This window comes from Erinaceus europaeus, chromosome 12, assembly GCF_950295315.1.
Source record: "Erinaceus europaeus chromosome 12, mEriEur2.1, whole genome shotgun sequence".
NCBI lineage: Eukaryota > Metazoa > Chordata > Mammalia > Eulipotyphla > Erinaceidae > Erinaceus > Erinaceus europaeus.
The window spans coordinates 3940309-3948018 of record NC_080173.1 but is presented as its reverse complement, the minus strand read 5'-3'; the positions used below and the strand labels follow the sequence as shown (position 1 = coordinate 3948018).

General features: G+C 46.9%; 1 long non-coding RNA gene across 1 annotated transcript; it reads right to left on the bottom strand.

Annotated features, from left to right (window-relative positions):
• Positions 1-3416: 3416 nt before the first annotated feature.
• LOC132541693 (uncharacterized) lies at positions 3417-7455 on the bottom strand. The gene is made up of 2 exons (XR_009552791.1): positions 7398-7455; positions 3417-3610 (listed from the first exon to the last, which is right to left on the bottom strand). It is a non-coding gene; the product is annotated as an uncharacterized LOC132541693 (long non-coding RNA).
• Positions 7456-7710: the final 255 nt, after the last annotated feature.

Genomic DNA, 7710 nt, shown 5'->3' with positions numbered 1-7710 from the left:
CCCTCCCCTCCCCTCCCCTCCTCTCCTCTCCTCTCCTCTCCCCTCCTCTCCTCTTCTCTCCTCTCCCCTCCCCTCCTCTCCCCTATGGTCCCCAACCCCTCCCCACTCCTAGTCTTGGGGATTTTTCTCTGTCTCTGTGGAGGCTCCCCTCCTCTCCCCTGCCCTCCCCTCTCCAGGCACTGGACACCAGTCTGTCCCCAGGCGATGCCATTATTGAAGGAAGCACAGTGCTGTCTCTTGGTAGGAGTTTCTGAGTCTCCGTAAAGGGTAACTGTTGTTCCTGGCTTGTCGTATGCTTTACATTGGTTTGTTCTAGCCCTCCCCCCCGCCAAGAGAATTGGATCAGTCCTGTTAATTTCTCGGGCCTGCTTGGCCCCGCCCCAAGGAACCCGGAGAGAGGGTTCCTGAGTTCCTGAGTTCGAGAGTTTCAGAGATACAGAGTAAGAGAAAGTTCCACAGTGGAAGAGTTTCAGAGGGTTCCCCAGTACGAGAGTTCCAGACTTCCAGAGTTGGAGAGTTCCCGAGTTACAGAGTAAGAGGGAGTGCTTGCGCCGCCGCAAAGAGACAGCAGACTTCTGTTTGGTGATTAGTTTGTCTTAGTTTATGAATCGTGGTTCCTGAATAAAGAAATACAGCTGCCCTGCCCAGCCGTTGTCTCCGCATCTCTGTTACCCGCCCGTGAAGCTAAACCGGCCTGCAAGAGCCTGACAAATTTTAACAACACTGGCTAACAAAAAGGAGGCTACCTAGCTGACTGTCTGGAAATAAACAGGGGGCTATTGAATCTGCTGGAGCCAGGGGCACAAATATCCGGAACACGTGGCCACCCAGAGCTGACTAATGGCTGGCGGCTGTGGTGCTCGACTGCTTTTCATTCAGGACCATCTAAATGTTTGCAATCTACCTAGAGGCAACAGTTGCATAGCACTGAGAATCAACCCAGTGAACTGTTCACTCTCCAGTGGTAAGTGCTGGGGCTGGGGAGACAGCATAATGGTCACACAAGAAGACTTTCATGCCTGGGGCTCCAAGGTCGTGGGTTCAGTTCCCAATAAGCCAGTGCTGAGCAGAGTGCTGGTAAAAAAAAAAAAAAAAAAAAAAAAAAAAGGGAGTCAGGCAGTAGCACAGTGGGTTAAGCAAACACGGTGCAATGCCCAAGGACCAACTGAAGGGTCCCGGTTCAAGCCCCTGGCTTTCCACATGCAGGGGAGTCGCACGGTGAAGCAGGTCTGTAGGTGTCTGTCTTTGTCTCCCCCTCTCTGTCTTCCCCTCCTCTCTCCATTTCTCTCTGTCCTATCCAACAACGACAATATCAATAACAACAGCAGCAGCAACAACAAAAAGGTCAACAAAAGCATAAATAAATAAATAAATATTTTTAAAAGAAAAGAAAACCCGATACTATAATTAAAACAAAATGGTTAATTTAATGTTAAGTGCATTTAACTTTAATTTTTTTTAATTAAGAGAAATTGACATTATATTTATACTAGGATAGGGGAGTGAGCTGGGCATCATAAGACATTTATTTCCTTTTACTTTCTTTTATTTTAGCAAGCACCTTTTGATTTGGTAAACAGCATCTATTTCTCTCTGTCTCCAAGTTTCCCTCTGGGGACCTGTTTCCTCTCAGCTCAGATGCCTGTTACATAAATCAAATAATTCCTTTCCCTGCTTCTCTCACTCTCTCTTACAGTCCTGGCTGATACCATCAGTTTCTATGGAGCAGTTCCTTGTCCTTGTTTAATTTTCAGGAGGTGGTTGAGAAATATTTATGGTGTGTGTGTGTGTGTGTGTGTGTGTGTGTGTGTGTGTGTGTTAATTCCGACTTTGTGTCACGCACTTTAGTCTGTACAGAAAACTTCAAGTTTCAAGGCAAATGACAAATACCGGAGGGTCTCATTCATATGGGAGGTATAAAGAAACAGAGCTGAGGAACGGGGGGTCAGGTGTGGCCGGGCAGTAGCACAATGGGTTAAGATCACATAGTACAAAGTAAGGACTGGTACAAGGATCCCGGTTCAAGCCCTCTCTCCCCACCTGCTGGGGGATCACTTCATAAGCAGTGAAGCAGGTCTGCAGGTGTCTGTCTTTCTCGCCCCCTCTCTATCTTTCCCTACCCTCTCAATTTCTCTTTGTCCTATCCAAAAAAAAAAAGAAAAAGAAAAAAATACGGTTGCTGGGACAGTGGATTCCTCTTTAGTGCAGGCACTGAGCCCCAGTGATAACCCTGGAGGCAACACACACACACACACACACACACACACACACACACCCCTCCAGAACGGACCAAACAAACTCAAACAAACCCCGAGATTCTGACTGTAGAATAAAGGTCACCAAAGTGGGGAGAGGAAGGAGGGTTCGAGGATGGAGGGGGTCCACCGGGCTGTGATGGAAGGACAGTGGCAATTTGGTGGGGAGCAGGGGGGGCAATGCTTATTTTGAAAAAAGATGGAATTGTCAACACAGTTTTCTAAGACAACATTAAATAAGCATTATCCCCTCATGCTGGTAATGACTGAGCAGCAGTGAGGATTGACTTAATGCAAATGAACTGCCCACTTAAAAATAGTTTGTAAGGGCAGGGGGTAGATAGCAGAACAGTTATGCAAAGAGACTCTCAGCCTGAGGCTCCAAAGACCCAGGTTCAATCCCTTTGCACCACCAGCAACCAGAGCTGATCAGTGCTCTGATAAAGAAAAACAATTTGGGGGGCCAGGCAGGGGCGAACCTGGTTAAGCACACACACTGCAGTGCACAGGGAGCCAGGTTCAAGCCCCTAGTCCCTATCTGCAGGGGGAAGGCTTCATGAGTGGTGAAGCAGGGCTGCAGATGTCTCTCTGTCTCTCTCCCTCTCAATTTCTGTCTGTCTCTAACCAATAATAAATTAATAAAAACAAAGAAAAAGAAAGAAAAAAAGTTTGGGGCCAGGCGGTGACGCACGTGGTTAAGCCCTCACATTACAGCGTACAAGGACCCGGGTTCAAGCCCCCGGTCCCCACCTGCAGGGGGAAAGCTTCACGAGTGGTGAAGCAGGGCTGCAGGTGTCTCTCTGTCTCTCTCCCTCTCTATCTCCCCCTTCCCTCTCAATTTCTCTCTGTCTCTATCCAATTATAAATAAATATTTAAAAAGAAAAAATTTTTAAAAAGAAAAAAATGTAAAAGGGACATTTTATGTTAAGGTATATGCTTTTGCCACAGTGGAAATTAATAATCCATATGTCAATTTTATTATAAAATCATTAATCCACAGTCAATTTTTGAACACTGTTGTTGTGATACGGCCTGTGAACAGAACTTTAGGGCTTGATTAGCATACAGTGACGTAATCAGCAGTGGCTGATGTCAGGACTGGCCTATTTCTTTGCCACTTTTTCTTTATCTTGCATGATATAGATGTGTAGTATTGAACATTACCCAGGATCAAAGTTTAATGTTCATCACTGAGGGCTGGCGGGCAGGGGGAGGGGGTGTCGGGAAGGGAGTCAGAAGAGGCAGAGTCTGTTGCCAGGACAATGAGCTGATTCCAGGCACCAGCAGCCTAAAAAGATGGCAGGGTCCTATCTCAAGAAAGCATCTTCCCCTCAGCGCAGATCTGGGGGTGTCTCTGAAAGGCAGGAGTAAGAGTCGTGGGTCAGTGAGAGAGAGAAAGGAAGCACTGTGAAATATCTCACTTGGACAGGGCACCCATGTGGGTGACCTAGATTCTCCTCATCCCCACCACATTAAAGGAAGCTTTTGTGCTGTGGTCTCTCTCATTCGCCCTCTGCCTCTTTATCTCAGTGGAGAGAGAGAGAGAGAGGTGTCTAGCTGGCTCCAGTTGTGATTGAATCACTTGAAAACAACCCCCAGGTCAAGGTTCTAGTTCTCCAAGCACAGCATTGAAACAAGCTGCTAAACACTCTGCAGAGCAGCTGCCATCTCTCTGGTGTGTGTGTGTGTGTGTCTGTGTGTGTGTGTCTGTCTGTGTTCCATCCTCCTGTGTTCCTCCCCATCCATGCTGGTTCCTTTCTGAACTGTGCACAGTACATGAGAACATTTCTTTGCCACAAGCATTAAGGCAAGTGCTAAGAGAGAAAAAGTATGGGAGAAGACAAAATTCCTTTTTTAAAAAAATTTTTTAAAAATATTTATTTATTCCCTTTTGTTGCCCTTGTTTTTTTTTATTGTTGTAGTTATTGATATCGTTGTTGTTGGATAGGACAGAGAGAAATGGAGGGAGGAGGGGAAGACAGAGAGGGGGAGAGAAAGATACCTGCAGAGCTGCTTCACCGCCTGTGAAGAGACTCCCCTGCAGGTGGGGAGCCCGGGGCTTGAACCGGGATCCTTACTCCTGTCCTTGTGCTTTTGTGACATGTGTGCTTAACCCACTGTGCTACGCCCCCCCCCCCCAAGAATCTTTACTCCAGTCCAAGTTCTGCTTAGAGTTTTCCCTTCTGGTCTTGGGGAATTCCTAATGTCTGCTCCTTCTTTAGAGACTGCTCACTGATAACATGGTAAAAAAAAAAATTGCGCGTGAGGGGCCAGCAGTGGTGCTTCCAGTAGGGAGGGAGCACATGCTTGTTTGTTTTTTTTTAAGTATATTTATTTATTTACTATTTGATAGAAACAGAGAAAAATTGAGAGGGGGGAGGAGAGAGACACCTGCAGCCCTGCTTCACCACTTGTGAAGCTTCCCCCATGCTGGTGGGACTATGGACTTGAACCTGGGTCCTTGTGCACTGTAATGTGAGCACTTAACCGGGTGCACCACCACCTGGTCCCAGGTGCGTGTGTGTTATTACACCAGGACTCCTACGGGGGGTGAGAGCTTTCACAGGGCTGCAGGTGTCTCTCTTTTTCTCTCCCCACCTCCCCCCATTCTCTCGGTTTCTCTGTCTTTAAAAATAAATCAACAAGGAAGTCGGGCAGTAGCGCAGCATGCTAAGTGCATGTGGTGCAAAGCAAGGACCGGCATAAGGATCCTGATTCGAGCCCCCGGCTCCCCACCTGCAGGGGAGTCACTTCACAGGCGGTGAAGCAGGTCTGCAGGTGTCTATCTTTCTCTCCCCCTCTCTGTCTTCCCCTCCTCTCTCCATTTCTCTCTGTCCTATCCAACAACAACGACATCAACAGCAATAATAACTACAACAACAATAAAAACAACAAGTGCAACAAAAAGGAAATAAATAAATATTTAAAAGGAAAAAAATCAACAAGATTAAACTGTGCTTTAAATTTGTGTGTACTGGGGTTTTTTAAAATAATTTATTTATGAGAAAGATAGAAGGAGAGAGAGGAAGAACCAGACATCACTCTGGTACATGTGCTGCCAGGGATTGAACTCATGTTTGAGAGCCCAGTGCTTCATCCACTGTGAAACCTACTGGACCATGTGTATACTGATTTTTATTTTATATGTCATATCTATACACTTGTGTTTATACACATTACTCATTTTTTCTGAACCCTTAAGGTCTTGGTTTTTAAAAAATATTTATTTATTTATTCCCTTTTGTTGCCCTTGTTGTTTTATCATTGTAGTTATTATTGATGTTGTCGTTGTTGGATAGGACAGAGAGAAATCAAGAAAGAAGGGGAAGACAGAGAGGGGGAGAGAAAGATAAGACACCTGCAGACCTGTTTCACTGCCTGTGAAGTGACTCCCCTGCAGCAGGTGGGGAGCCGGGGGCTCGAACCAGGATCCTTGTGCTGGTCCCTGCGCTTTGCACCATGTGTGCTTAACCCGCTGCGCTACCGCCCGAGTCCCCAAGGTCTTAGTTTTAATGCCTGTATACTATTTCACTCCGTGGCTATGAAAAAGTGCATCCTAACTGATTCTCTAATGGTAGATATTTAGAAAGTGTCCTGTTTACTTCCATCATAAACAGGGTTCTGATGAATCCTGAAATTTACAGTCACAAAAGAGGGGCTACTAGGTTAAATGGCACAAATTAAAAAAAAAATTACTTCTTTTATTTCAATGGCAGAGAAAGATACAGGGAGAGAGACCAGAGCACTGCTCAGCTGTGGTGGATGGTGTGTCAGGGATTGAACCTGGGGCTTAGGAACCTCAGCCATCAAAGTCTTTTTGCAGAATCGTGATGCTCTCTCCCTAGCCCCAACAAATAATGCTGATGCTTTTGCTTCAGGTCAGATTTCCCCCACAGAAGGTGGGCTCTAGTCTCAAGCTGTCACCACTGCCTGGAGCAGTGTTTGTCCATCTGGGGCAGGAGAAGGTGAGTCTCTCAAGGGAGACTGAGGCCCAAGGACACGGCGGTGACACAGCTGCCCCCACCTCCCAGGGGACGCACTGCTGTCACCCCAGGGGCTGCGTACTCCGAACACTGCACTCATTCTATCTTCAAAGCTTGGTTCCTTAATTTCAAAGGTAAGAAATGACTGTGTATGATGCTATTTTCTATCATTTCAGGAGCCAGGTAATTGGGAAGGTTGTTGAAGCCTGGCCCTAATTTCTTTGTTCTAAATATATGGGTAGACTCTCAGATCCCAGCCTCCTTTTCTCTCCACTCCCACTGCATCCTCCAGGGCTCTTGGTCCTCTGTTCTGAAGCACTTCTCCTGCCTTGTCTGCCTGCAGGTCTTCCGGTGTCAGGTGCTCAGTTTCTTAGCCCAGTCATGGGGGAGCTGGCTGAGCCAGGGCCAGCTCGAGGGGCTTTCTGCTGCTGAAACCTCTCTTCTGAATGACAGAGCTCTGGCGATGCCTACGGACTTGCATACATGTCAGCTGACCTATGCAACACCTTAACCTGGGGGCCTGGTGCTGGTGCACTCGTTAGAGCAGGCATGTTACAACATGCAAGGACAGGGCTTCAAGCCCCTGGTACCCACCTGTAGGGTGAGAGCTTTACAAGCTGTGTGGGTACCACTCTGTCTCTCTCTCTCTTTATCTCCCTTTTCTCTCAATTTCTCTGTCTCCGCCCCCCCCCCCCAAATACACAAAGTAAAATATTAAAAACAAGCAAACAAAAACGCCTTAACCCAAGCTGATCCATGTTGCCAGGAATCAGTTTATCAGATGAGATTGGTACCTCTCCAAGGCCTGAAGGCACAAGATACCAGGCAGAACAGTTTTGGGTTTCATTTTTAGGTTTATTTATCAGGTGTGAGAGGAAGCTTCACACAAGACAGAGAGAAAGACAGTTAATTCAGAACATCGTTCTGCTGGTACGTGCCGTGCAGAGGTTCTCACGGGCAACTTCAGACACATGCGTCTCAGGCTCTACCAGTCAAGCTATTTTCCCAGGCAGAGAGACTGTGCAGTGGAGAACTAGTCTGGGGCTTTGCTGATGCTATCATCTTTTGCAAAAAAGTTCTCACTGCCTCCCTCTCCCTTGAGCAATCCTTCCCCCACCCCACCCATTCAACATACGTGGGAGTGTGCAGTGTACTTACTTGAACACAAACATTGCCGTGCACAGGAATCCAGGTGCAACTCTGCAGTTGGTACCTGTAGAAGGAACAGCTTCAGGTCTCTCTTTCTCTTTCCCCCCTCTCTCTCTCCCTCCCTCTCTCCCTCTCTCTCTCTCTCTCTCTCTCTCTATATATATATATATATATATATAGTTTTAAATATTTATTGATTGATTGGATAGAGACATCCAGAAATCAAGAAGAAGAAGGACACACAGAGAGAGAGAGACAGACACCTGCAGCCCTGCTTCACCACTTGTAAGGCTTTCTTCCCTCCCTTCCAGGTGGGGACAGG